Genomic DNA, 25,519 nt, shown 5'->3' with positions numbered 1-25,519 from the left:
TCATACCTTCCCACTATGCTGTCCACAGATTGTTTAAGGAACACCCGAGGGGGGTAAAATTAATACGGTTCAGATTACTTAAGGCTGGGCAGCATTCTGTGCCAGTTGAAATTTCAGAATACTTTATGGAATAGCCCCATGTAGAGTACATTATGATAATCAAGTGCAGAGTTAACTAGGGCATTAAAGGAGGAGGCAAGGTCTGATTTATTCAGAAAAGGGTATATTTGGCAAAATTAAGGGGGAAGGCGTTTTAATTTTTTTAATTGGAATTTGCACAATGTAGAAATTGGGAGTGGCTGCTGCACTGCTAAAAGGTATTGTCCCTCTCTAGATGTTTGATTACACTATCTCATGGCCATTAATCACAAGTGGCCTCTGCTGGGTGCAGGTCATACAAGCACAGTGATGGGGTTCCATGTTCACTTGATTGGCTTTTTGTATTCGTTTGTGCTCTGCATAGCAATGTGGCGTAAATCCTACCTCTTGCATTCATTGGAACCCACTTAGCAAAAACAACCACCTTGTGCTCTCTTGCTACCCATTGAGATGACCAGTCCATTTGTCCCAAGGACGCTTATGACATAGTATATTAGTCTCCAGTGTGCATGTTTCATAAAAGGCAAGAAGAGCTGGAGGAGGATAAAGATGGAGGCTTTTGACATGGTCAGTCCCGCTGGACATGCAGTGCCATTGCCGTTGCCGTTACTCACCAGGGTTGGTCTTGGATACTTTTAGCACGGCGCTGTCTCTCTCCCCCCCCTCCCCGATTTGGCTATAAACAAATTACAAGTCTTTAACATATTAATGTCAGACTTAATGTGAAAGCCACCAGTAGGTGTGTACTTAGTGACATCAGCTGGCAGAGAGTCCTGGTAACAGAGAGCAAGTGACAGGGAGGAGGGCGGGGGGGGGGGAGTACTAGAGAGAGACGTGTGTGAGAGCAAGAGCGAGAGAGCGCATATCTGGGTATTCTGGCAAGGTAAAGAGCTGGTCTGTTTGGCAGGACCTTCCCATCTGGGATCCATCTGTGTTTCTCTGGAATCAGACAGGCGGCTCCAGTCAGTGAGAAATCGCAGATGTGAGGAAGCTGACACATGTCCAGCTAATGAAAAGAGAAGGAAGGTTTGTCACAGACTCCGCTTGAAGATTAGGAGCTGCAAAAGAAGACCCATTTTTATTTATATTTTAAAGAAATCGGGTGTCTTTTGGACAGCAGCCTGGTTGTTGTTGTTGTTTGGCATTTGGGTGCATACGGTAAGTGAGCTCCTCTAAATAATACTCCTCTTAAAGAAGGCTGTTCTGATTTCAGTTTTACTGGGATTTTTTTTAAAAAAGCTGTTTTGTGGCCTAAATTGCACCAGAAGCACAATTTTATTCATTAGGTTGGTGCCTGTGTGTGTGTGTGTGTGTGTGTGCATGCAAGAGAAAATGTTAACAGATGCAGTACTTTGCTACAGCTCCCTCCCTGCTCCCTAACCAACCCTCAGTTTGACTGCAGTGCCTCTGCTGTGTCAAAACTTCATTAGATGAGCAGATTTGCTACATGGATTTTCGTAGCTGAGAGAAAAAGCAATGCAAATGCCGTATCTTTCTTTTGTCATGAGGAAACATTATTTCTTAGGAAGGATGCTAGCTTTCAGTAATTCATAGTGTAATGGGATGTTTTTTTAAATATATATATATATATATATGATGCCATAGACTTTACACTACAATAATTTTTTTTTTAATATTTGCATAAAAATGACAGTCATGCAGTAATGGGATAAACTCAAGCAGTGAATTCCAGTTTTCATTTCAAATAATTTTTAATGCTGTTTTTTTTTTAAACGCATATTGTTCTGTTTGCATTCCTGTCAGGCTTGCGTACACTTAACATGCTCCCTCTCCTGGAAAAAGCAGCAGTTAATGCTGCCGGTGTTTAACTCTTTGGTGCAGTTTATGGTGCAGCAGTGTGCACTCGTTATAAAAATCTTCATTGTCAAGGTATATTTGTGTGTAATGAGTTGCTACAGGACCTTGGATTCTGTTTTGCGCACCCAGGAAGTGCCAAATCACTGTTTTGTTTTTTGTGTACAGGATTCAAACTCTTGACCCACTATCGTTTTTATTTTTCTGTGTTTCCATTAAATGCTTCACCCAGTTACTTAAGAGATCAGACTGGAAAGGTTTAAAGATGTGCATTCGTCCTTTGGGACACCTAGACCAAGGCAGGTTTATTCCCTAATTCCCACTTGCTTTTGTTTGGTTCATGCAAAATGGTGGGGCTTCCCTTTTTAGCAAAGTGATAAATAGTACTATGCATGTATTCACTGCTAACAGCCAAATCCCCCAGTCTGACATACTGCATTATAACAATGCCTATGCTCGCATCCCAAACATTTGCTTTCCTAAACCTGAGTGGTTATTCAGAGCTGAAAGAAATGACTGCAACTGTGAGCTTACCCTTTGCTCCCACCTCATTTTTGGTCCTTTCTTTCAATTTATGTTAGTGTGCTGCTAAGAAATAGTTTACAGAAGTAGGCAGTGTTGCTTTTTTTCTCATCAGTAATGCACATACAAAAAACATAGTGGGTGTTGCTTCATGACATAAAATGTCTTGTGGGTGATCATCTTCAATGTGTGTCTAGCTTGATTTCCTCAAAGGCTCATGCAGTGGTCAGTGTTGCTCATGAGCTCCTTGGAAGTGTGAGGCTATATGGAGAAACCAGCAGTAGTTTGTTGCGTGTGTCTCTGTGTGTGGTGTGCTATTTCTAATCTAGCACCAGGAGTTTGATAAGTGTGTCGTCTTGAGGAGATACAATTAGAGTTAGGGGTTGGATGAATATAATTTACTAGAAAGTCCTTGTAGAAAGCCATTTGACTGAAGCATGTTGGTCTACCCGTAGATATTTATCAGTATCTTCAGATATGAATACTCGAGGTGAGGTCCTTCAGTAAGTTTTTGACCATAGGACTGGGGGTCTCATTCTTACATGAAAAGCATAAAGCTACTTTTAGAATTTCCGGACACTCAAGCTATTGACAGATAGCCTCTCAGTAGCTTTGAGAAGAATTCCCGTAACTTGAAAGGCTAGACTTCGGAGAAGAAAGACCTCAAACTCTGTTTTGAATAACATAAGAAGAGAGATGTGGTCCTTCTGGTCTCTCTAGGCCACATCTCTCATTGGCCCTGCTTTCACCCTTCTTGGTGTTTTTGCATGGCGGGAATGTGTCTATGAACTCTGATAACACTTCATGGTTGCTTGGATGCGTGAGGGTGTATCAAAACTAGCATAACATTCACATTCATTTCTCTCTGCACTTTTGCCTCTGGCCCCGCTAACCACTGGCATATAGCCCCCAGAAGGTTGTGCAGAAGGAAATGTGTTCTTCAAGCTGAAAAGTGTTCCCCATCCCTGGATTAAAGTAAGCCAAGAACTGTTGCTCAATTGAGAGAATGCAGTTCAACAAAGAGACCTGAGTATTTTCCTTACTGTAAAAGCTGCAGCATGAATACTTCCCATTGTAAAGAACTTACCAATGTGGCTTTTGTTGTTCTAATGCCCCCCTTCCCTCTGCAGATCTAATTGTTTGACAAATATTATTTAGTAACCCAAAGTCCACTGATCATAAACACCATATTATTGTATGCTATTAGCTCTGTACAGTTAAATATCAAAAGACTCAAAGTTGAATTTTGTTCCTATTCATTTTCAAGTTGTTTGTAGCCTAATTCAAGTTTGCATTGGTGTGAATCTGCTGTAAATGCAAGAAGTGCCATGTCTGTTGGTTTAAAGATATTTTGCCACCTGCTTGTGGGGTGGGGGTGGGGATGAGAGGTTAAATATGGAGGAATTGGTTGAATTCTGAATGGATACTGTTAAAGCTGTCAAACAAAATTTTTGAAATTATGCAGCCCAGTAATTGTAAAGTTTCCAACTTCCTGATGACTTAGGGTGATATTCAGCTAAATCCTATGCAGAGTAGGCCCATTGAAAATAATGAACCTAAGTTAGTCATGCTCATTAACTTCAATGGGTCTTCTCTGAGTAATATTGAATACTACCCCAGTTGCCTAAAAATGTTGATGTTGGTACTCAATAATTTGAATCCAATGCTAATTCATTTCTTGCAAGTGCAATCATATTAAGCACATCCTACAGAAATATTAGCGCTGTTTCTTTTATAAGATGGTATAGCTTCTGGTTGTGTTCATTAGAAAGGGGCTGTGCCAGTTTGGGGTACTTCTGTACCTGAAGTCAAGCTTAAAGAGTGCCCTCCCCTTGATTGAAATTTTAATGTTAAAATAAATAAATCCAGGTGTAATTTTGATGGAGAGCAATGGCAGCTTCTAAGATGTGCTGATTGAAATACATTGCTTCATGCTAAATTTCAATTTGTATATGGTAGCCTTCACTAATTTGGTACCCTCCAGATGTTTGGCCTAAAACAACCCAGATGTGAGTTGTGGTTCAAAACTTCTAGAGAGCATCAGGGTGGGGAAGGCTGTCCTTGGATAAGGAAGGTGGTTTCTTTTGACTGGATCACTTTTCTGGGCCATTCTGGGCAGCTACATTTTTCACTCGTTCAACAATGGAAGGTATGATCCATTCAGAAACTACCTTTGAGACTAAATAGGAAAAAATGACTTAGCCAGCTGTACTGATTCAGGCACCCTAGAAGTTGAATATAAGGCAACAAGAAAAAAGGAACTGCTAGGAACTAGTTTTTCTCAGTCACTCCAAATATTTTAACTTTACCACAAGTTAAATATTAACATATTTCATGTTTCTCAAGTGGCATTGACTTCGCCCTCTCAAATCTCCGTACTGTATGAGAGGGAATTGGATAAAGCTTTGATGGTCTGTCCACAGAATAAGTTTTCTGCTATTCTGAGATGAAGTGGATTTAAATATAGGCTATGGGTGTGGGTTTCTGAGCTGAATCTTGAAACATTCCCACTTCTGCTTTTAACGATAGTATGCTCCCAAGATCTCATAGCCTCCTGACTGTAGCATAGACCTATCAGGAAATAAGTTTCTGAAGGGACCTGTTGTGGACTTTGCCTTGCTGTGTACATTTTCCTCACTAAAGGCTCTTGCTCTGAGTGGCATATTTGCAGTATGAAGCTTAACATGTTCTTTTATATTCAGTCCAGTTGCGCTGCCAAGTCCTTTTGCAAGTTAACGATAGCTCAGTAGGTGATTGTCTTCCCAATATGAAGCGAGTCTTTTAGAAATGGCACATATTGGGCAGAGTTCTGCTATGTCGCTCTGTTGCTTGGCTAATGGCACAGATTTGTGTGGGGTGGGGTGGAGAGACAAAACCTGTGAGATCCTGGAAAAACCCCACGCATCCTGCATACCATGGAAGCGACTTGATTCACAGACTTTTGGGCTTTCCATTTAATTTAATTTGACTTTCTCTCGCTTTTTCAACGGGTCTCTGCCCTGTTCTGTGAGGTGAATTGTGATCGCCTTCTGTCATTCGGCGCACTCTGGTAGGCTAGACGGAGAAGGGACCAGTGGAGCCTTTGAAAGAACTCAAACTTGTTGCTTGTACGGCAAGCTGTGAATATTTAAAGGCCTCATATGGCTTTCGCAGGCTGGTGGAGAAGGAGGGGGATGGGCTACTTTGTGAGGGTAACAGATGTGCCCTGTGCTGTTGACGCGTGCCAGCTCTGTTCCTCTGCTCCTAACACCAGGTGCAGCTATTGTTCCAGCCGGTCTCTATTCATCCCATCTCGTCTGTTACTTTGCTCTTTCTAGCTCATTGTTTTGGAGGGGAAATTAGCATTAAAAACCGATCCCCAAGCCCCTCGTGTCCCTCAACTGCAGGTGACTGTTATTGGCCCCAGCTGCCACCCTTGCGCTTGATTACATCCATATGGGCTTGTGGTGGGAAGTAGTATCCACTTACCAATTTCTCCACCCTGAAACACACACACTTTATTATCTGCAAGGAACAATGTCCTGAAATCTATTAGGCTCCCCCCATAGGCTTCCCATCAGTCAGCATTACAACTATGGCAAACATTTTACAAGTGAAGCTAATTACACCCTCTCCTCTCCTCCCCTCTTCCTTCAATGCTTCCCAAATGCGCAATAAGCGTTGGCTAGCAAGGGAGTGCTCTGAAATAGCCAAATGTGTGAGGATTTTGCACTAGCTGGAAGGACCCTGCCAGCGGTTAGATGATCATCAATGGAAAGTATTTAGCCAGTGAACTTTTTTGTCCGGTTGAACCACTCCTATAAATGACATGAGGGAAGTGCTGCCTCCCTCAAGAGGAAAGTGGTAACGTTTACATACGGCTTGTTAGTTTGCTAAAAATAAGTCTGTGGAGCCTGAAAGAAAATTTGTATTCTTCCCTGTATCAAATTCCACCTTCATCTAAAGGCACAATTTACTTGGATGTTTGCCAGCACAAGCACCATTGAAACAAATGACTGATGAGTTTCAGCTGAGATCTTGAAGGAGAACCCTGTAGGTTTGCCTGAGCTCCTCTCAAGAGAAGTTATTAACATTTAATCAAAAGTGTTGTGGGTGTCCCCTCACCTACCCCACCCTTAGATATGTTTCTGTTTTGCAAAGTTGAGCCTAGCTAAAATGCACGGTTAAACAAAAAAACAAATAAGAGGATTTCTGTTTTGTTTAGAAAGAGCTAGAGGGCAGCCTATAATTTGAACAAGGAAATGATGTGGTATCAGGATTTGCTAGTGCTCGTGAAATCATTTTGTTTGGTTCCTAGCCAACTTGTTTTTCTGGATAGCTGGTCCACTAGATATTATGCAGCTTGACATCTTAAGTTTCTTCCCACCCCTCAATTTTATGTGTGCGTGTGAGCACTGTGCAATCACAATATAGGAGGCAAGTTTTTAAAAGGAGGGGGGGGGAATCTGTAGTTTCTGTGTTCAGATGAAACAGGAAACAATACCTGGTTTCTTTGCAAACTCCTGCAATGAGAGTAGCAAAGCTGCAGATGGTGTAGCCACCAAGTTCATTTATATTTCTGCTTATTAAGCTAAGGTATGATCATCTTGATCACAGCCATTGTCTTCATGCAGGAAGAAGATTGAAACAACTCATATGACTGATAATGTGCACGATCCCTCACATGACTAGCTAACAGTGGATTAGTAAGAGGTGGATATTCTTTTCTTGAAGGAAGTAAAATATGTACCCTTTGCCAAAACAGAACTTACAATTTTGTTGTGTCACATATGTTTTAGGAGTTTCAAAGGGAAATAGTTTGCTCATTGTTGGCTTTAGCTATTGCTTTGTTTGGGGTTCGGTTCTTCGATGCAGACAGAGGGTGTGTGAGGGGTGCATCTGTCTGTCTTGCATTCAAACTGTACCTTGAGATCCTGTGGAGAAAATGGACATCAATTACTGAGAGGTTTAAACACACGAGTATTTTGCACGCAGAGCAGGTGGAAGAAGGAAGCTGATTAGGCTCATGTAAATGGGAGCCATTATGTTCAAGGCTAATTCTTCAAAATGAGCATCTTAAATCACACATACAGATCCTCAATTTTATCGCACACTGTAGCACTTAGCAACCTACGTCCTGTGTACCGTGCTTAAGTGCATATTATAAAGCATAGTGGCCACTTAGAAAAACTAGGTAGCTTTGTGTTTTGAACACATAGCAACATTATATTAATATAATAGTTTTGCCTGGTGGTTAATCCGGCTGTGAGCTAAATTGTAGGCATTCTATTCTTGCAGATGGGCTTGTAACTTTCGGTAATCCTGTAATTCCTCTGTTTAGCCAACCCATGAAATACTGCTAATTCCTGACTCTAACTTTCAGGGGTGTGGACAATTAATACTGTACTTTGGTTTTCCACCAATGTCTAGCAGATGTTTTGATTTTTCTCTTTCTTGGAGAGAAACTCCTCTGGGTAGTGTGTATAGGTCCCAAACCTCAGGACTCCGCTTGTCCAATTTTGTAACGTGTTTTAGAAAAACATTGAGACCCTTTAAGCTCTAATTTTTGTTTCTTCTGGGTGTTAAACTTACAGTCACTTCAGAGTTCTCTCCCCCCCCCCCCCCGGTCACTTCCCTGTCAAATCGAGAAGTAGCTTCATTGCACTCATATCTTGGTGAGAAAAAAATTCAATGTTCTGGCTTCTGTTGTTGAATGTGTGGGTGGGTGGGAGGGACAGAACTGATTTTTCCTGCTGTGTTTACAAATTAATGGGACAAACCTCCCAGCTGGTAGTGATCAGGAAAGTTGTTTCCTTCCAGCTGCTGACATAATCATTTAGCTAATGTGGGCTGTAGAAGAGTAGAACTTGTTTCATTTTGGAGTTAGCACACAGTGGATTAGGACATTACAAACAGGCATAGAAAGAAGACGCTCTAGTTTTGTGTTTTTGTTTTGGTGGTGCTTATGTAAGGTGTAAGTGAGCTGGAACTCTTGCATCTTACTGCATAGGAGACATGAGAATTTTCTGACTTTTATATTACAGTGGCACTTTGGGTTACATACGCTTCAGGTTACATACGCTTCAGGTTAAAGACTCCGCTAATCCAGAAATAGTGCTTCAGGTAAAGAACTTTGCTTCAGGATGAGAACAGAAATCGTGTTCCGGTGGCGCGGTGGCAGCAGGAGGCCCCATTAAACTAAAGTGGTACCTCAGGTTAAGAACAGTTTCAGGTTAAGAATGGACCTCCGGAACGAATTAAGTACTTAACCTGAGGTACCACTGTACACAGGAAGTGCAAGTCACTTGCTCATTCTGTTATGCACTTTATTTGTAGCATCCAAAGTTGCCTACCATCAACCTCTGCAATTGCTAGTGATCTTGTAACAGGGGAAAGTGTTCTCAAAATAGCTTCCACCTGGGGTCTCTGATTTCTCCAGTGGGCATTGTAGACTATGTGACTTTGAGCTTATGGTTTCAAGTCATAATGCTGGGAATATCTTAAAGCACAGCAGCAACACTGAAACCTTCAAGTAGTTATTCAACAACAGGAACAGCACAAACCTGGTTCCCAGTATTATAGAAGAAGTGATGCTAATACAGTGGCACCTCGGTTTACAAACTTAATCCGTTCCAGAAGTCCATTCTTAAACCGAAACCGTTCTTAAACAGAGGCACGCTTTCCCTAATGAGACCTCCCTCCGCCAGTGCCCTTCCACTGTTCGGATTCCGTTCTTAGACCGAAGTAAAGTTCTCAAACCAGGACACAATTTCTGGTTTTACAGAGTTTGTAAACCGAATCGTTCTTAAACAGGACTGTTCTTACCAAGGTACCACTGTATTGTCATGAAGGCAAAGCTGAAAAGCTTATATTGCAGTCAGTTAAGTAGGGTGCACCACATTAGAAACCAAGTTTCAGGTAGGTACCTACCATACTATTTTGGCTTCTGGTGAAAACACTATCAGATTGGGACATGCAACAGCTAATCCCAACCAGGGGAGGGGCCTAGACTGCATTCTGTAAAATTAATATAGGAGGACCCTCTGGCCAAATGCTGCCTGACCCAAGGCAATTTTTCCACACATTCATGTAGTGTCTGATGGTGACACTTAAGTAGCCACTTCAGCACAATGCAAATCTGCATTCCGGATAGGGACCAGCTGTACTTGTTCCACCCACTTTCTCCATGCCATGCATAATCTTACATATTTCTATCATGTCACCTCTTACTTGCCTTTTCTCCAAACTAAAAACCTCTAACTAAAAAAAACCCCTAATGGTAATGCCCCTACTGGGGGTCAGCAATGGCTTTCAGCAAAGCATGTTCCTCTTGAACCTCTATCTCCCTAGCAATTTTCCTCCCCCCCCCCCAAAAAAATGACACTTGTTCGTCCATGGCAACTGAGAATGCTGCCACAGAATTGTAGAATGAGAAGGGACCCCAAGGATCATCTAATCCAACAGCATGCAATGCAGGAATTGCAGCTAAAGCACCCCCAAAAGATGGCTATCCACCCTCTGCTTAGGAACCTCCACCACTTTCCTCCATTGGGCTGTTTGGGCTTTTTCTTTTTGGTGGGGGAATGTGTTCTTTCCCCCTCTGTCCAAGCATGCTGATATATCCCTCTTGTTTCTCCGTGTTTCCATTTTGCCTCCATTTCATTAGAGCGTTTCCCATAAGCATAAAGGTAAAGGGACCCCTGACCATTAGGTCCAGTCGTGGCCGACTCTGGGGTTGCGGCACTCATCTCGCTTTACTGACTGTGGGAGCTGGTGTACAGCTTCTGGGTCATGTGGCCAGCACGACTAAGCTGCTTCTGGCGAACCAGAGCAGCGCATGGAAGCACCGTTTACATTCCTGCTGGAGCAGTACCTATTTATCTACTTGCACTTTTGACATGCTTTCGAACTGCTAGGTTGGCAGGAGCAGGGACCGAGCAACAGGAGCTCACCCCGTCGCAGCATATTCCTTTTTATGTATCTTCCATCATTTTGCTTGTTGCTTGCTGCATGAGGCCACCACCAAAAATAACTTTTGGTGAAGAAGCTCCCCTGGTGGACCAGCCTGCATTTTGGAGGCAGACTTGCTTGCAGCACTTTGCTTCACATCTGGGATTTTCAAAGAGCACAACTTTTCCTTGATGTTTAGTGACTCTCTGCTGGTTCTCATCAAGGAAAGTTGACCTTGTAGTGCAACTTTTTCCCCATCCCAGGTCAATACCTTTGCCTGTAATTTTCTTGACTGCGTGTTCTCTGGTTAATTAAACCTGACTTTCTAAATAGTTGTACATTTAAAAGCTGTGTTGTGCTTTCTCTCTCTCCATTTTTTAAAAAATAATACGTTCTCTGTGGGCATGTGCTACATCTCAGCTTTTCATACCAGCTTGAATCTTCAAAGAATAAATACCACCTAGACCAGCATTTCACAAAATGGTTGTTATCGACCCCCTTGAGTCAATGGGACTGGGCATGGGGTGAATAAAGGCCTAGACCAGAGCTTTCCTAGCTGTGTGTCACAACACGTTAGTGTGTAGGTATATTGCATGAACGCTACCTGTATTCCTCCTGGGGCTGGAAGGGTGGTAGTTTAACCTCCATTTTGCTAGTAAATCTGAATTACTGTGTTGTGAAGGGATGCATGTCTAAAAAGTGTGTCATCAACATGAAAAGTTGGGGAAGCTGTTGGCTAGAGGCTGAACGGAGGTAAAAAAGGTAGTAGAAATGAAGTTTACAAGATACAGTGCAAAGCATTTAATTAGGAACCATGAGGCTCAGAATAAGGGACATGAGCATGTTCAGAGCATACCACTTTTGCCAGTGAGCAATTTCTGTACTTAATAAGTGGATCCCACAATACAACAGTATTATCAGACCATATTGCTTTATTGTTTTACTACTACTTTTTTTACATTTTATCATTCCTAGTAATGGTGACTGCTGATCAATAAATGCTGATTATATATTGATCTTTATTGATTTTTTTCATTTATAACCCTAAGAATCTGGGTTGGGATCAATGACAACTTTATAAACTCATTGAAGGGGTCAAAGAATTCAGAAGTTTGGCAAATCCTGATCTATATGCTATTACCCTGATTTTCTGAATAGTATTTATAGTGTTCTCTTTCCGTCTCAGTCTTTTTTTTTTTTAATTCTAAAGCGAGGGGGAGACTGGGATGAGACTTGCCATATTGAATATGAGTCACACAGGCTTTCTGAACTTGAGGACATCAGTGCTCTATTGAGAGATCCTCTGCAATGACTTCTTTCATGAGTCTCCTAGTTATTAGATTATAGTTAATTGGGTAAGTACCTCTTCTAGCTACTAAATGAGGACCTTGTCCCCCAACATTTTTGAAATTGGAGAGGTCATTTTCTGTTGGGTAACATCCAGATTTGGTGTCCAATCGCTTTTATTTCATATCTACTGCAATTGCACCAAATGGTAGCTTCTTTTCTCTTGGCTTCACTGAAGTTTCCGATATCCTGTGTCTGTCTTGTCTTAAAATGTTTGTGTGGGTTGCCAGTGTTCTGCTGTTTCCCACCCTCCCTAGGTCCCCAGCAAGCTAGCCATTATGAAATATTATTTTATTGCCTGGTAATTTTGCTAGCTTTCTGTAGTCTTGAGGAAGCCTGAGAACAAAAAAAAAAACAATTTTTGTTAGTTTCAGTTTACTTTTCCATATAGTGTTTCTCAACTTTGAATACAGGTTCTTTAGGGCAAGCTACTGCAAATCACCCAAAGATCTACCTGTAGATTCCATTTTCACTTCTGACCATCCTTTTTTTTTAGAGTAATTGATCTAGGGTGAGAAGGGACAGATGACTGAGTTAAATAGAAAGCATGGTTTTGTCAAGCGTGAGAGGTAGTGGCCTTGGCTAAGTTTGGAGGCTAAAGCCTTTTTTGTGGTGTCTGGCACCCTGTTTATGGAATGCCTTCCTTTTACATGCATGTCTGGTAGTGACGTCATTGTTCTTCCAGTGCCAGGTTAAGGCATATCTGCTTTACTTAGCGCATTTTACGTCTTTTGTATGAATGACTATTTTTAGCTTTCTCAGCTGTGTTAAATAACTATTAGTTGCCTCTGTTCGCTGATGTCTTTAAGGATATGATTATTTTTATTGATTGGGTTGTTTATAATTTTATGTTGTACTCTGCCCTGGAATTGGTATTGATCAATAGCAGACTGATAATCATTTAATAAATAAAAACTATTATTGTGGGTTTCATAGAATACCAAAGAATCTGTGTTCATCTGTTAACAGTCATACTTGGAGATACATCTTTGAAAATATGATTGGAATAATTGGCAAGATTCAGAAATAAGGAGCTAAGTGGGGGGAAATACAAATTCCTTCCTTTTCATTTTGGGATTTCTTAGGCAATTTTGATTCAGTATATTCAAGGTGGTGTTTTGTAAATTGAGAATAGTGAGAATGTGCACCTTGGTTCCACTTCGTCTAAATTTGTTAAATGGGATGTAACCAATGCTAATCCTACTCAAAGTAGACCCATTTGAATTAATTCATCTAAGTTAGTAATGTCCATTAGCTCCAATGAATCTACTCTGAGTAGGATTAGCATTGGAACCAACCCAATGTTTTCAGTATTACTAGAATGTGCAAATTAAATTTGACCCTTTTGGTTCATTATCACTTCCCTTGTTTGCCCAGATGCTCAACAAGTACTTATCCTTCTTTTACATCTGGTTCCCAGTTGGCTGTGATTGAAATTCAGGATATTAATGCCATCTTCTGAAAACCTAAATGGATCCTGGCTGCCCAAGTGATCTGGTGATATATATATACATATATAACACATTCAGCCTGGGCTGTGTGCACTAATGTTGGGAGTTTTAGATTTTGACAGTGTACACTGTGTCTAATCCCAGAGATCTATGCAGTTTCAGATAGATCTCTTGTAAGCATAGGGCTTCATATTTATTTGAGTGGAGGGAGCCAATCTATGTGTGCAATCTTTAGCAGGCTCTTTGGGGGGGGGCATGTGTGTGTGTGTGTAGGAAATAGAGAGGCTGTTGTGAGAGTTTTCTAAGTATCAACGCTTCCGCACATGGAAAAGATTTCTGGATTTGGGTGTCTGTCTGTGGCTAGAGACATGACCTTGCCTAGGGGAGGACCACCTACATATCTGGGAAAATGTTATAAAGTGCTTTATAAATGTGTTTTAATTAAGCCTCTTGGGCATGCTTGTAACATACATGTGAGTGAAGAGCTTTATTAAACTCGGCATACAGATGGGGAAATAGTTCTGGACCCCCTCCCATGATCTTGCAACCTGACACTACAACTTACATTCATTTGTAGCTGAATTTAAACACTTTAGCTCTCCTCTTTTCTGGCCCTTTCTCTTCTGCTTGGTCAGATCTGCCTGGAGATGGCAGGCAATTCTCAAGGGCACTGGAGAGTTGGGATGAGAGAAGCAAGCAAACCAGTGTTTTGGTGCCTAGTGATGCAGGAAAGCCTGTTTTTCAAATTTTTGGCTTAGTCTCAAAGTCATTAAATTTGGGAAGATCACTGTTTCTCAGCTCTTTCCACTTCCTCATCTGTAAAATGTAAACAATAATGCCGTCATGGTAATGTGAGGCAATATACAAACGTCACTGATTAGGAACTGTTTTATTAAATGTTTGTCCCATTCTTCCTCCAAGGAGCTCAGTCTTCCCCTCCCAGTTTTATCCTCTCAAAACATGGCTTAGGATAAGCAGTGGTGTCTGGTCCAAGATTTGACATGGCACTTCATGTGCACTTCTGTTTCCCTGTGCATTTGGTTCTATCCTACAATCTGCAATGTAAGCTGAAATTAACTGGTTGGTCGTGGGACGGGAGCCTGATTATAGAACCACGGTAGTTAAGAAATTGAGAAGGAAAAACTGGACATCATCCAAAATCAAATTTGACACTCACCTTGATCTAACCCCCCCCTTTTTTTTTGAGACTCACATTCTGAGATTTGAGGGAGAAAACACTTTAAAATGTCAATGTGAAAGCTGCCTATAAATATATAGAGAGTACAAAAAGACGTGGGGGGTTTTTGGGGTTTTTTTTTTAAATCATGCATGGAATTGTCATCAAGACCAATATGTGTTCAACATTAAATATGCAAGTAAATCATCCATGTGTCTAGAGTTCAGTATTAAATATATACAAAGGGTTCAATTTTACTGTAATCTTCAGGTAAATTTTATAGGTGTAATAGGTGTTTTTTAAAAGTTAGATTTGATAGAATCTGCATTCATAATAATTTGGGATCACATGAACAGTTGCCACTACAGTGGTACCTCGGTTTACGAACTTAATCCGTACCTGAAGTCCGTTCTTAAACCAAATCTGTTCTTAAACTGAGGCACGCTTTCCCTAATGAGGCCTCCCGCTGCTGGTGCCCTTCCACTGTCCGGCTTCCGTTCATAGACCGAGGTAAAGTTCACAAACCAAAACACTACTTCCGGTTTTGTGGAGTTCGTAAACCGAATAGTTGGCAATTTCTTCAAAATCATAGGCACACAAGTCCTCCCACACATTGGTTTGAATTAATATTAATCATGTTCCATTTGTTTATCTTAATACCATTACTGGGCAATGGAAAGGAAATCTTTCAGACATCCTGGTCCAGACTTATTTAGAGCTTTGTATTTAAGTAACACTCCATTTAAACTGGATTTGTGGGTAGTAGGGAAGCAGTGCAGATTCCTTAGCATTGGTGTGATACGTGCCCACTAAGGCCCCCTCCCCCCTCACCACCCAGGCTACTGCATTCTGCATCAGTTGCAGCCTCTATACTAGCTGCAAGGGAAGTCCCACATAGAGCACATTGCAGTAGTCAAAACATGAAATTACCAGTGCATAAACCACAGTGAGCAGGCTATGTTTGTCCAGGAAATGTCACAGTCAAATGTCACATCAGTTTAAGCTCATGATAGGCAGGCACTCTTTTACACAAAGATGGTTACCAAATCCCTCCTAAATTGCATACCTATTCCTTCAGAGGGGCTGCAACCCCACTGAGAACTGGCAAAGTCCTCAGTTCTTGAACCTGGGGATCATTCACCTGCAGTGTCTTTATCTTAGCAAGCTTCAGCCTGATGACCCACATCCAGTCCACCAGTGTGTCCTGGTACTGTTTCAGCTTGTGCATATCCTCTCTTGACTAAGATTTAATGGTGAAATAAAGGCCCAAACCTTCTGATGACTTTTCCCAAAGGCTTCATATAGAAGTTAAACAACACTGGGTTTAAAATGGTGCCTTACAACACTTTGCATCTACAACACTGCGCCTAAGTTGTCGGGGGATAAACACAGAGTCCCCAAATGCTACCCTCCGAAACCTGGTGTGAATGTAGGAATAGAATCACCATAGAACAATACTTACAGTTCCCAATTCACAAGAGATTGTTGAGGAGGAGACCATGGTCAATGGTGTCAAAAGCCACTGAGATTCAGCAGGAACAACAGGGTTGCATGTTCCCTGGAAAGGGTCATTCATCAGGGTGACCAAGGCCTGAGGAATCATTGGTGAGCACACTTTGGGTTAATTGAAGGTGAACAATTTTGTCCCCCGTTTGCCCAGCAAACGTATCACATTTGGTGCTAGCAACTTCTTTTTACTGCATGAAAGAGCTCTGCTAGGCAAGGCACGATGGAGGCTTTTTCACTACCTTCATCCCCATATGACATGACACGGTTAAACACTCATAACTGCTGTTTGGTCAGCTTGATATTGGGCCTTAAGCCATTTCCACTTCCTCTCTCGCCATGCAGCTTGCTTCATTGCTCATAGCTCCAAGGAAAACCAATGTGCACAACAAGCTTCACAGTGTTGGAGCAGGCACTCCTGAGCAATCTTGTCCTAATCTCGCTGTTGCACAATGAGGAATAAAGCATATGGACAAACCAAACTTGTATTCTGGAAATATATTTATCATTGTTACTGGAAATTCCCCCAATTCTGATTCAAGTGTGTGAAGGGACCAGTGAACTCTTACATGTTCCTGTTTATGGCTTGGCTTATTCAGTGCAGGAGCAGTAAGCTAAATTATGAGGTAAGCATCATGTCCTTTAGCTTTCATTGTTGGTTGTAAAAGAACTGATTCACAGGCATGTCCTAGGATTGTGGGACTGTATGCGCACCAGATCTTAGCTTTCTAGCTAGTATGAAAGCATCTTTACCATTTTGGAGCTCTGCTCATGTCCCCCTCCCACGCAGAGTGTTTTAGGGGGAAAGATGTGCCTTTCATTTTCTTTCTTGTAATCATGAAGTTTTGGGCTACAGGTGTACCAGATTTTAGATTTCTGTGTGGCAGGGTAGTGTCCCAGCAATACTAACCACCCTTGTCCTTCAGTCAAAAACATAGTTCTATAATAGAAACTGTGATCTTTGCATTCTGTTGCACTGAATTTCATGTTAGGTGTACCTGGATTCCGTGTGTGTGTGCCACTTCTGTGCTTGAGGGACTTGGCAGAATATCACCTTCTGAGGGTTTGTGAGCAACTATCGCTCCAGAGTATTCTTAGGTTTTACTTGTTATGTCTGGGTACTGCTGGGCTTGGAGTCGTTAATCTTCCTCATGTTTTCTTGGCTGAAGAAAATGAGAAACAGATGTTCACATCTGGAAACTTCGTTCTAGGCTTCATTGTTGCAGTGAAATAGTTTAAATTGTAACGGGAACATTTAGAGTACTGAAGCAGAAGGCTACCCTTGAACACACACACCCTTCCAGCTTCCTTTTTTGCATGAAACTTAACACTGCTGCATGTTTTGTTCCTGTCAGTTTTAACTTCACTTAACACTTTCGTAGCCTAGAGGATGAATATTAATAGACCTCTTGAAATACTAAGCAGACTTCTGGAAAAGTTTGTGTATGTAGTGTTAACAAGCTAAAGCTATATAGTCCCAAGTATGCCTGCTCATACTTCTTAGTAAACATGATTAGAATTGGGGAACTGGACAGTTTGATTGGCTGCAAAACTCTTTCCTGCACGAGGTGTGGATTTGTTTTGTGTGTTTTCCAGGAGGCATATTCAAGTCATACTATCAAGTCTAATTATACTAGAGAGGTGGCTTGATTTGGAACTTAGCGGTGAGCAAGAAATCCCTGTTATACCTCACCTTGACTATGAGTTCATTGCGGCTTTTTAGGCAAGCCACTGTTTCCTCTACTCATCTCTTGCAACTATCCTTAATATGGATAATACTGGGTTGTTTATAAGAGTTAATGAGATAATATATGTCAAGGAATTTATGCACACTGGGAAAGCACTTTATAAACACTGCCTGTGTTCACACTAAACGGTGGTTTAGTTCATTGTGCAGCAGCCAGGAGGCTTGCACAGTCTCCCCCTACTTTCCTCTTTCTGGAAGAGTTTGGAGTATCCACTTCTGCTTTTAGATAATCACATAATTCTGTGTAGTTTGGTCCTAGAACTACAGCTAACATTAACTATGGCTAGCTTAAAATAAGGCCAGGTGTGGGGTGCAGAGGACTTTAATCTTTTGCACCCCATTGTGGTCCTGATTCAGACTGAGCTCCCCACATTTGTAATTTGTATTGTGGGGGAGGGGATTCCCATTTGCTCCAGGAAGGTTTTTTTTGTATTGAATTGCTACCCAGTCAAAATACAGTCTGCAGAGTCATAGAACAGTGTAGACTTGATCCAAGCTTTTGGAGGCAGCTTTTCGTTTGTTTTTACATTGGGGCCTGTTTTCTTCAACACTCCCCACACTGTTTCTCTTTGTTGATTAAGGGTTCTCCCTTTTCTGAAGTTAAAAGTAGGAACAGCTGGCTTACTGGGGGCATCAAAGGCCTGCACTTCTCAACACCCCAACTCAGGTGGGGCTTTTGGTGTTAGACCCCATCAAAAAGAAGCATAGATTCCTACCATGTGGATCCATTCTACTTTTGCAGAGACACTCACTAAACTGAATTCACAGTGAACTACAATTTGAACTGCAGAAGTTGCTTAATGACAAGCTTTGCTGTGCCTGGGCTCATTGTGAGACTGAAATGCCGCTTGGGCTGTCCACTCAGACACTGCACCATGCTCTTCGCAGAAAAAACAGGCAGAAGCTGACAATGCATCATAATTGTGATAGAAGGCAACTCATCATAATGTTCAGACTGTGAATTTTCAGTGTATGTTAATGGTGGATGCAGTGCTATTCTTGGATCAACTTCAAACAAGAACTATGCATTTGCAGCAAGAAAAAGCTTTGTATTCAATTTTCCCTGGATTTAATGCTTTTTCAAACTGGCTTTGAATGGTAAAATACGCTGTTATATCAAACTTTGTGCTTATTTTTGCTGCTAAATTGAAGATAAAATGAAACAGCTGTGTGTGGGAGAAGCATGTATTTATTTTTGAATTATCTAGTATCTGGCCCATGTTTCGGGGGTTCAATCCTACAAGCTGCTGAGAGCTCAGAAGAGGTGTTAAATCCCTTCCACTCCCACTGCATTCTGCAGCATCAAAACTCCAAAGGACAGGTTTTCATCAGTACTCTTAACTTCCATTTATCTAAATGTTGGTGTCATTTACATCTTTCCTTGAGTGTTTTGTACACCCAGGCAAAGCATTCAAGGAAATGGGAGTGTGTCTTTTTGACATGATCTTTTTGTTTCAACATGCTTGTTTCAGAGAAGGGAGTTGCATCTCACCAGTGCTGAAACTAGAACTGTAATAATAATAATAATAATAATAATAATAATAATAATAATAATAATGTTATTTATACCCGCCCATCTGACTGTGTTGCCCCAGCCACTCTGGGCAGCTTCCAAGATAATAAAAGCACAGCAAACATCAAACATTAAAAACTTCCCTAAACAGGGCTGCCTTCAGATGTCTTTAATAGGTTGTGTTGTTGTTTATCTCTTTGACATCTGGTGGAAGGGCATTCCACAGGGCAGGCGCCACTACTGAGAAGGCCCTCCGCCTAGTTCCTTGTAACCTCATTTCTCACAATGAAGGAACTGCTGGAAGACCCTCAGAGAAGGAAGCTGTTTCCAAAATGCTTCACAAGTGTCCCATCCCCCCCCCCATGTTAATAACCCAGATGTGGCTCAGTGGCTTCCACTTTCTGATAAAGTATACACCAGTGCTGCTCTTTCCCCCACCAGAGTTGCCGAAGAATGGCGTTCCCCAAGGGCAGAACTAGTCAAGAGTATAGAATCATAGAATTGTGGTGTTGGAAGGGACCCCAAGGGTCATCTAGTCCAGCCCCCTGCAATGCAGGAATCTCAGCTAGATCACATATGACAGGTGGCCTCCTGACCTCTGCTTAAAAACCTCGTAAGGAAGGAGAGGCCACCACCTCTTGCGGGAGTCTGTTTCACTGTCACACAGCTCTTACTGTCAGAAAGTTCTTCCTGATGTTTAATTGGACTCTCTTGTAACTTGAATCCATTGGTTCAGGTCCTACCCTCTAGAGCAGGAGAAAACAAGCTTGTTCCAGCCTCCATGTGGCAGCCCTCGACTATGGCTATCATATCATTCTCCTCTTAACCAGGCTAGGGCAGTTCTGTTGTTGGGGAACCCTCTCCACGTTGGCTTGTCTGTTGTGAATGCTTGCATGTATTATTTCCACTGTCAGTTGAGGATCTTAGTGCATATGGGCATAGGTTTGCACATTTTAAAAAACAACAAAAACCTCGTCAGGCAGAGAAGGGGTTCAGGCAGTATGACCTCAAATTGAAATAGTTCTGTTAATTATAAAACGAGAGATAATCTCCCCACCACCACCTTTTCTGGTTCCCAATGTGAAAAATATTAGCTTTGTGGAGACTGAAACAGATGGCGAGCAGCTGAAGTAGATAAGCGTGTTGTTGAAAATAAGCATTTACTCAGGCTGGGGAGGTGACAAAGCCATGTTTACAATATCTCATCCATTTACAGTGATGCTACTTTTAGCTGTATTGAAATAATTAATTCACAGGATACCTGGAAAACACAAGCTGATCGATGTATGTGGGAAGGGCTCTTTACAATTTTGGGCAAAATGGATCTAGTCTGTTGTCTGCTTTAGGGACTTTAAAGGGGTAAATGCCCCCCCCCCCCATCTTGATGTTTGCTGCTCCCCAAATGTTTATCTTGCCTTCTTTATGTATTTTGTATTGTATTTTGATCCTTCATTTTAAGAGAAGTATCTCCCAAAGCAGCTCACGTCAATTAAAACAAACAAACAAGCAAGAAACTAGCCCTTCCATCAGGAATACCAACTACATAGGTAAGACAGATAAGGGGAAGGCATGTGGAAGAAGGGAGAGAAGGGACATCAGTTTTTCAAGGCCAGAATAAAGTAGTGAGCTTTATGTTGTCATTAATGTCTAGCTCAGTCTAGGCTGACCCTTCTTTGCTGGAGGTTTTTGCTTGAATAGCAATTGGTGGCTCCAATATTTTGGCTGATGGATGGGGCCAGAGTGCCCTTTTCCCCCTGCATATCTAGTACAGTGGTACCTTGGGTTAAGTACTTAATTCGTTCCGGAGGTCTGTTCTTAACCTGAAACTGTTCTTAACCTGAAGCACCACTTTAGCTAATGGGGCCTCCTGCTGCTGCTGCGCCGCTGGCGCACGATTTCTGTTCTCATCCTGAAGCAAAGTTCTTAACCCGAGGTACTATTTCTGGGTTAGCGGAGTCTGTAACCTGAAGCGTATGTAACCTGAAGCGTATGTAACCCGGGGTACCACTGCACCTGGTAGTTGGATCAGAGTGTCTTGAATTTGTCATTTGGTTTGTAGTGGCTTTGGATGGGAGGCAATTAGGATGTTTTTCAAAGGAGATTTCTGTTCTTGATGCACCTTCTTAATAAAGGTGTGGTACTATTAGCAAAGTGGGTTAGAATAGGAACATTGGTTTTAAAAATTCAAATTACAATATCTACAAAAGAGGCAGTTTTCCTTTACCTTGAAACAAGATCATATTAATGGAAATGAGTCACCAACCACCATAAGTGAAACTGTAGGATCCATGTGTTCCATTATGTAGGCATGGCCTCTTCCTGCTAGAGGTTGGGATGCTGGTATAGCAACGTAGCAAGGAACCTCTTCTTATACATGCCTGGAATACAAGTGGTGCTTACAGTGGTTTCCTATGAAATCATTTAAGTAGGTCATGGACATTTTCATATACTGTATATAAGGGCCCCTCCAGACATCCTTTTTATTGAGCATTCATGATTTGTTCTCAAGATGGAATTGAGACGATCACACATGTTCCTTCTTTCAATATTGTTTGCACATGCAAACGTTTGGGGGCAGTCACGCTGCTTCATTTCCATTCTGTGCATATCCCACATCTTCCTGCTGAAATCCTGTAGCTTTTTATACTACAAATGTTCTGATTTATTTTTGTTCCATTGGTTTCACTATAGTCCCTCTGGAGAGCAATAATGAGGTGGGATTGGGGAACCATTGCAGGACAAACTAAAGCAGAATCAATCCACCACCAATGCACACACTATTATAGAGGCAAGAACATATGGCAGAATGGTCTGTTATTTAAGGTAGCAGCGCTGACTGTTTCTGCTTCCCTTTCTACTGGAAAAAATACAGTTCCGGTGGCAATAACCTAAGAACATATCCTGAAAAAAGCAGATGGTAGTCTTACTAGGTGATAGGGTGTTGAATGGTATCTTTCACAAAGAGTAGAATTTCTTAAGATAGGGGACAGCTTTGAAAAGCAACAACACACATTTAGCTAGGTCAGTGTTTTCTTTGATAGTGTTATGTAAAAGGGGTCTGTGTGTGTCACTGCGGTTTGTAGCAGTGAAGCCTCTGTCACCGATCAGATAAGTTGATGTTGATAGCTCAGTGTTTAAGCATCTTCTAAACCCTCTCGCAGTCCTGTCTTTGTGAGGGAAAAGAAAATTGTCAGAGGGCTCTGAAGAGACCCTTCAGTGCTTTACAACCTTTGGTCTTTTTGGGTGGAGTGAGAGGAAAAGAGCGCTAGGGAGACTGGTCAGGATACAAAGGAAGTGGAGGAAAGTTGATAGTAATCTGGAAAGGAGGAACCCGAACAGACAATGCTGAGGGTGAAGATATGAGGTAGAAGAACAAAGGTGTACACTGCAGTATGGGGTTAAATCTATAAGGAGGTCTTAGGTAGGAGGGTCCTAATGCCAGCTATCATGTGTGGGAAACAGTGGAGGCTGGTCTAAATTAGGTTTCAGAGCAAGTTAAGAAAAAATAAACAGTGGCACTGCTCTTGGATAGCTCCAACTTGCTTAAGGATTAGTGAGGCGGAAAAATAGAGTAGAAAAGAGAATGGAGGTTTCTGAGGGGGGCACATTTGTGGGTTGTTTTAGATGGCAAGTCCCCTGAACTGCTTGAGTGGGCTGTGATGGGGCTGCTGGGGGCTAATGGAGCCCTGTAGGCCCCTGAAGCTTTGAGTGGCACAGGGCTTCCTGAGACAGGCTTGAAAGGGAAACACGGAGCAGCGTATGCTCTCTTTAATAATGCTTATGTGCATTATTTGTTAAGCTCTTTGAGTATTGCAAGAAAGGATATACTTTTTCCTCATGGTCAGATGTGCAATGTGTCCCTGCCTTGGCAGCTTGCACATCTGACTGCAGAGGGACACAGAGACCTTGCCCTTTAAATATCGCAAACCAGTGCAAAGAACAGGAGGGATGGGAAGAGTCATAGCTCAGTGATAGTTCAATCTCCAGCTGTCTTGCCCAGCACTTGGCATAGGGCTTTGCAGGCACTGCCAAACAGCTGATGGCAGTGTCTGCAACCCCCTACCTGCTTTGGGTGAACCAGGTTTTTACCTGCCCAGCACTTGACAACATGTATGACACTAGGGGTAGGGCAGGTGCAGGTGGCTTTGCCAGAATGGGAGGCCTAGATAGGCCCTTACCTCTGGTCTAGACAATACTGAGCTATATGAACCATTTGGTCTGACTTGATATAAGGCAGCTTCATATTTATGTTCTTACTTTCCTTTGAAATGAATCATTCATGCTTCCATTTCCACTGCCAGGAGGCATTGCTGTCAGATTTCATATATTAAATTAGTGCTTATGCAGGTAAATAAATGTTCTGCATGCTGCAATGTGTACAGAAATATGCAGCTCATAACATAGTAAAGGCACCCCATATACCATGCTAAGCCCCTGATGGTACAGCTGATGCTGTTAGATCCGGAAATAGTGTTTTCAGAATGCATTGAAGAGATGGAGAAACTAACTGGTTTGATTTCTTGAATAGTGTTTCTTTTGGGTAGTCTGCAGTTGTAAGCAAGCAGCTACTTTCGGTTAGGGAACTATCTATATAGTTTGAGAGTGCCATCACTATGTATTTGTGTCTTAAGGCATCAAAGGGATTTACAAATTCAGCATTTTCTTTCCAGTGTCCATTCATGCAAGTACATTAGTTTGCTAGCCACTTTCTTAAAGATGCTGATGACACTCAGCTCTATCTGCTGATGGATGGCCACAGCGACTCGGCCCCGAACACACTGACTAGATGCTTGGAAGCTGTAGCTGGATGGTTTCGTGGGAGCCGATTGAAACTAAATCCTTCAAAGACAGAGGTCCTATGGCTAGGTCAGGATGGCATGGGGATGAGGGACCAACTCCCTTCTCTTGCGGGGGCCCAATTAGTGCTATTGCCTTCCGTTAAGAGTTTGGGTGTAATCCTTGACTTCTCCCTTTCCATGGAGGCGCAAGTTACAGCAACAGCTAAGGTGACATTTTTCCACCTTTGCCGCATCAAGCAGTTGGTCCCTTACCTTTCCCGCCCCGACCTGGCCACAGTGATCCATGCAACGGTCATCTCCAGGCTTGACTACTGTAATTCGCTCTACGCAGGGCTGCCCTTGAAGCTGTCCCAGAAACTCCAGCGGGTACAGAATGCTTCAGCGAGGCTCCTCACGGGGTCTCTGCCATGGGAGCATATTCACCCAGTGCTTTTCAAGCTACACTGGCTCCAGATGGAGTACAGGGTCAGATTTAAGGTGCTGCTTTTGACCTTTAAAGCCCTTCACGGCCTAGGACCCTCGTACCTACGGGACTGCCTCTCCTGGTATGCCCCACGGAGAGCCTCAAGGTCCATAAATAACAACACCCTAGTGGTCCCAGGCCCTAAGGAAGTTAGATTGGCCTCAACCAGAGCCAGGGCCTTTTCAACTCTGGCTCTAGCCTGGTGGAATGCTCTGCCTCATGAGACCAGGGCCCTGCAGGATCTGATTTCTTTCTGCAGGGCCTGTAAGACAGAGTTGTTCCACCTGGCCTTTGGCTTGGAGCCAATTTGATTCCCTCCCTCCCTCTCTTTCTTTTTTCTTTTCCTTCTCCTCCTGCGATGAGGCTACATTTTAATATTTTAATGTTCCATTATTTTAATGTTGTATTTTATTTTTGTTTTTAGGTTGTAATCATTCATCTTGTTTTTATTATTGCTTGTAAGCCGCTCTAAGCCCGGCCTTGGCTGGGGAGGGCAGGGTATAAATAAATTATTATTATTGTTGTTGTTGTTGTTGTTGTTGTTGTTGTTGTTGTTGTTATTATTGTTGTTGTTGTTGTTGTTGTTGTTGTTGTTGTATTAATGCAGCCAGTGTGCTGTTGATATGGGATGCCCTTCTTTGTGCTTTTGTAAATAACTGGTTTCCCCCATATGTGTGTGTGGCATCTGTTATATGACACAACCTTAATGAGATACTGTTGTCGCAAATACTGTCATTGGAGAGAACCCAAAACAAGTTTTCTTGCCTTGTTATCCATTCTGCCCCCCCTCCCCCATGGAAATGGAGTCAGCCAACTCTGGCACAGCGTGTCTGAAAAAACAGGTGCTTCAGATTTCCATGGGGGATTTCAGGTGAAGGACAGCAGAGCTCGGCTCAGCACTGTGTGCAGAAGGGTTCCTGTGCTAGTTCAGATTTTCACATGTTTTAACACACTAACACCTCCCCCCTTGGGTGAACAGATTGCCAACAGAAGTGGCTTTTGGGGGGTGGGGGGGACATGTCATTGTAATTCAGCGAAAACCTGAAGTTCCTTTTTATTTGGCTTGGGGCCTTCTGTTCTGCTCACTTAACAGACTTCAGAGCTCCCCGCCCCCACGATCTCAGGAGTGCTGTAGATGCTACCCTTGACCT

The 25,519-nt window shown here is 42.3% G+C and overlaps 1 protein-coding gene across 5 annotated transcripts in view; it reads left to right on the top strand.

The window, feature by feature from the left end:
- CBFA2T2 (CBFA2/RUNX1 partner transcriptional co-repressor 2) overlaps nucleotides 1-25,519 on the top strand; it is a 68,344-nt gene that overhangs the window by 21,692 nt on the left and 21,133 nt on the right. Inside the window, exon 1 of one of the 5 annotated variants that reach the window (XM_083444011.1) lies at nucleotides 969-1,257. The exons of the other annotated variants lie outside the window; for them this stretch is intronic. The gene's annotated coding sequence lies outside the window, so the exon portion shown is untranslated. Of the gene's footprint in view, nucleotides 1-968; nucleotides 1,258-25,519 lie in introns of those variants that run through there. 5 annotated transcript variants of the gene reach the window in all.

Source organism: Podarcis tiliguerta (genome assembly GCF_965153285.1).
Source record: "Podarcis tiliguerta genome assembly, chromosome: 6".
Taxonomy (NCBI): Eukaryota; Metazoa; Chordata; class Lepidosauria; order Squamata; family Lacertidae; genus Podarcis; species Podarcis tiliguerta.
Note: the sequence above shows the minus strand (reverse complement) of the source record. Positions and strands in the feature narration are given on the sequence as shown.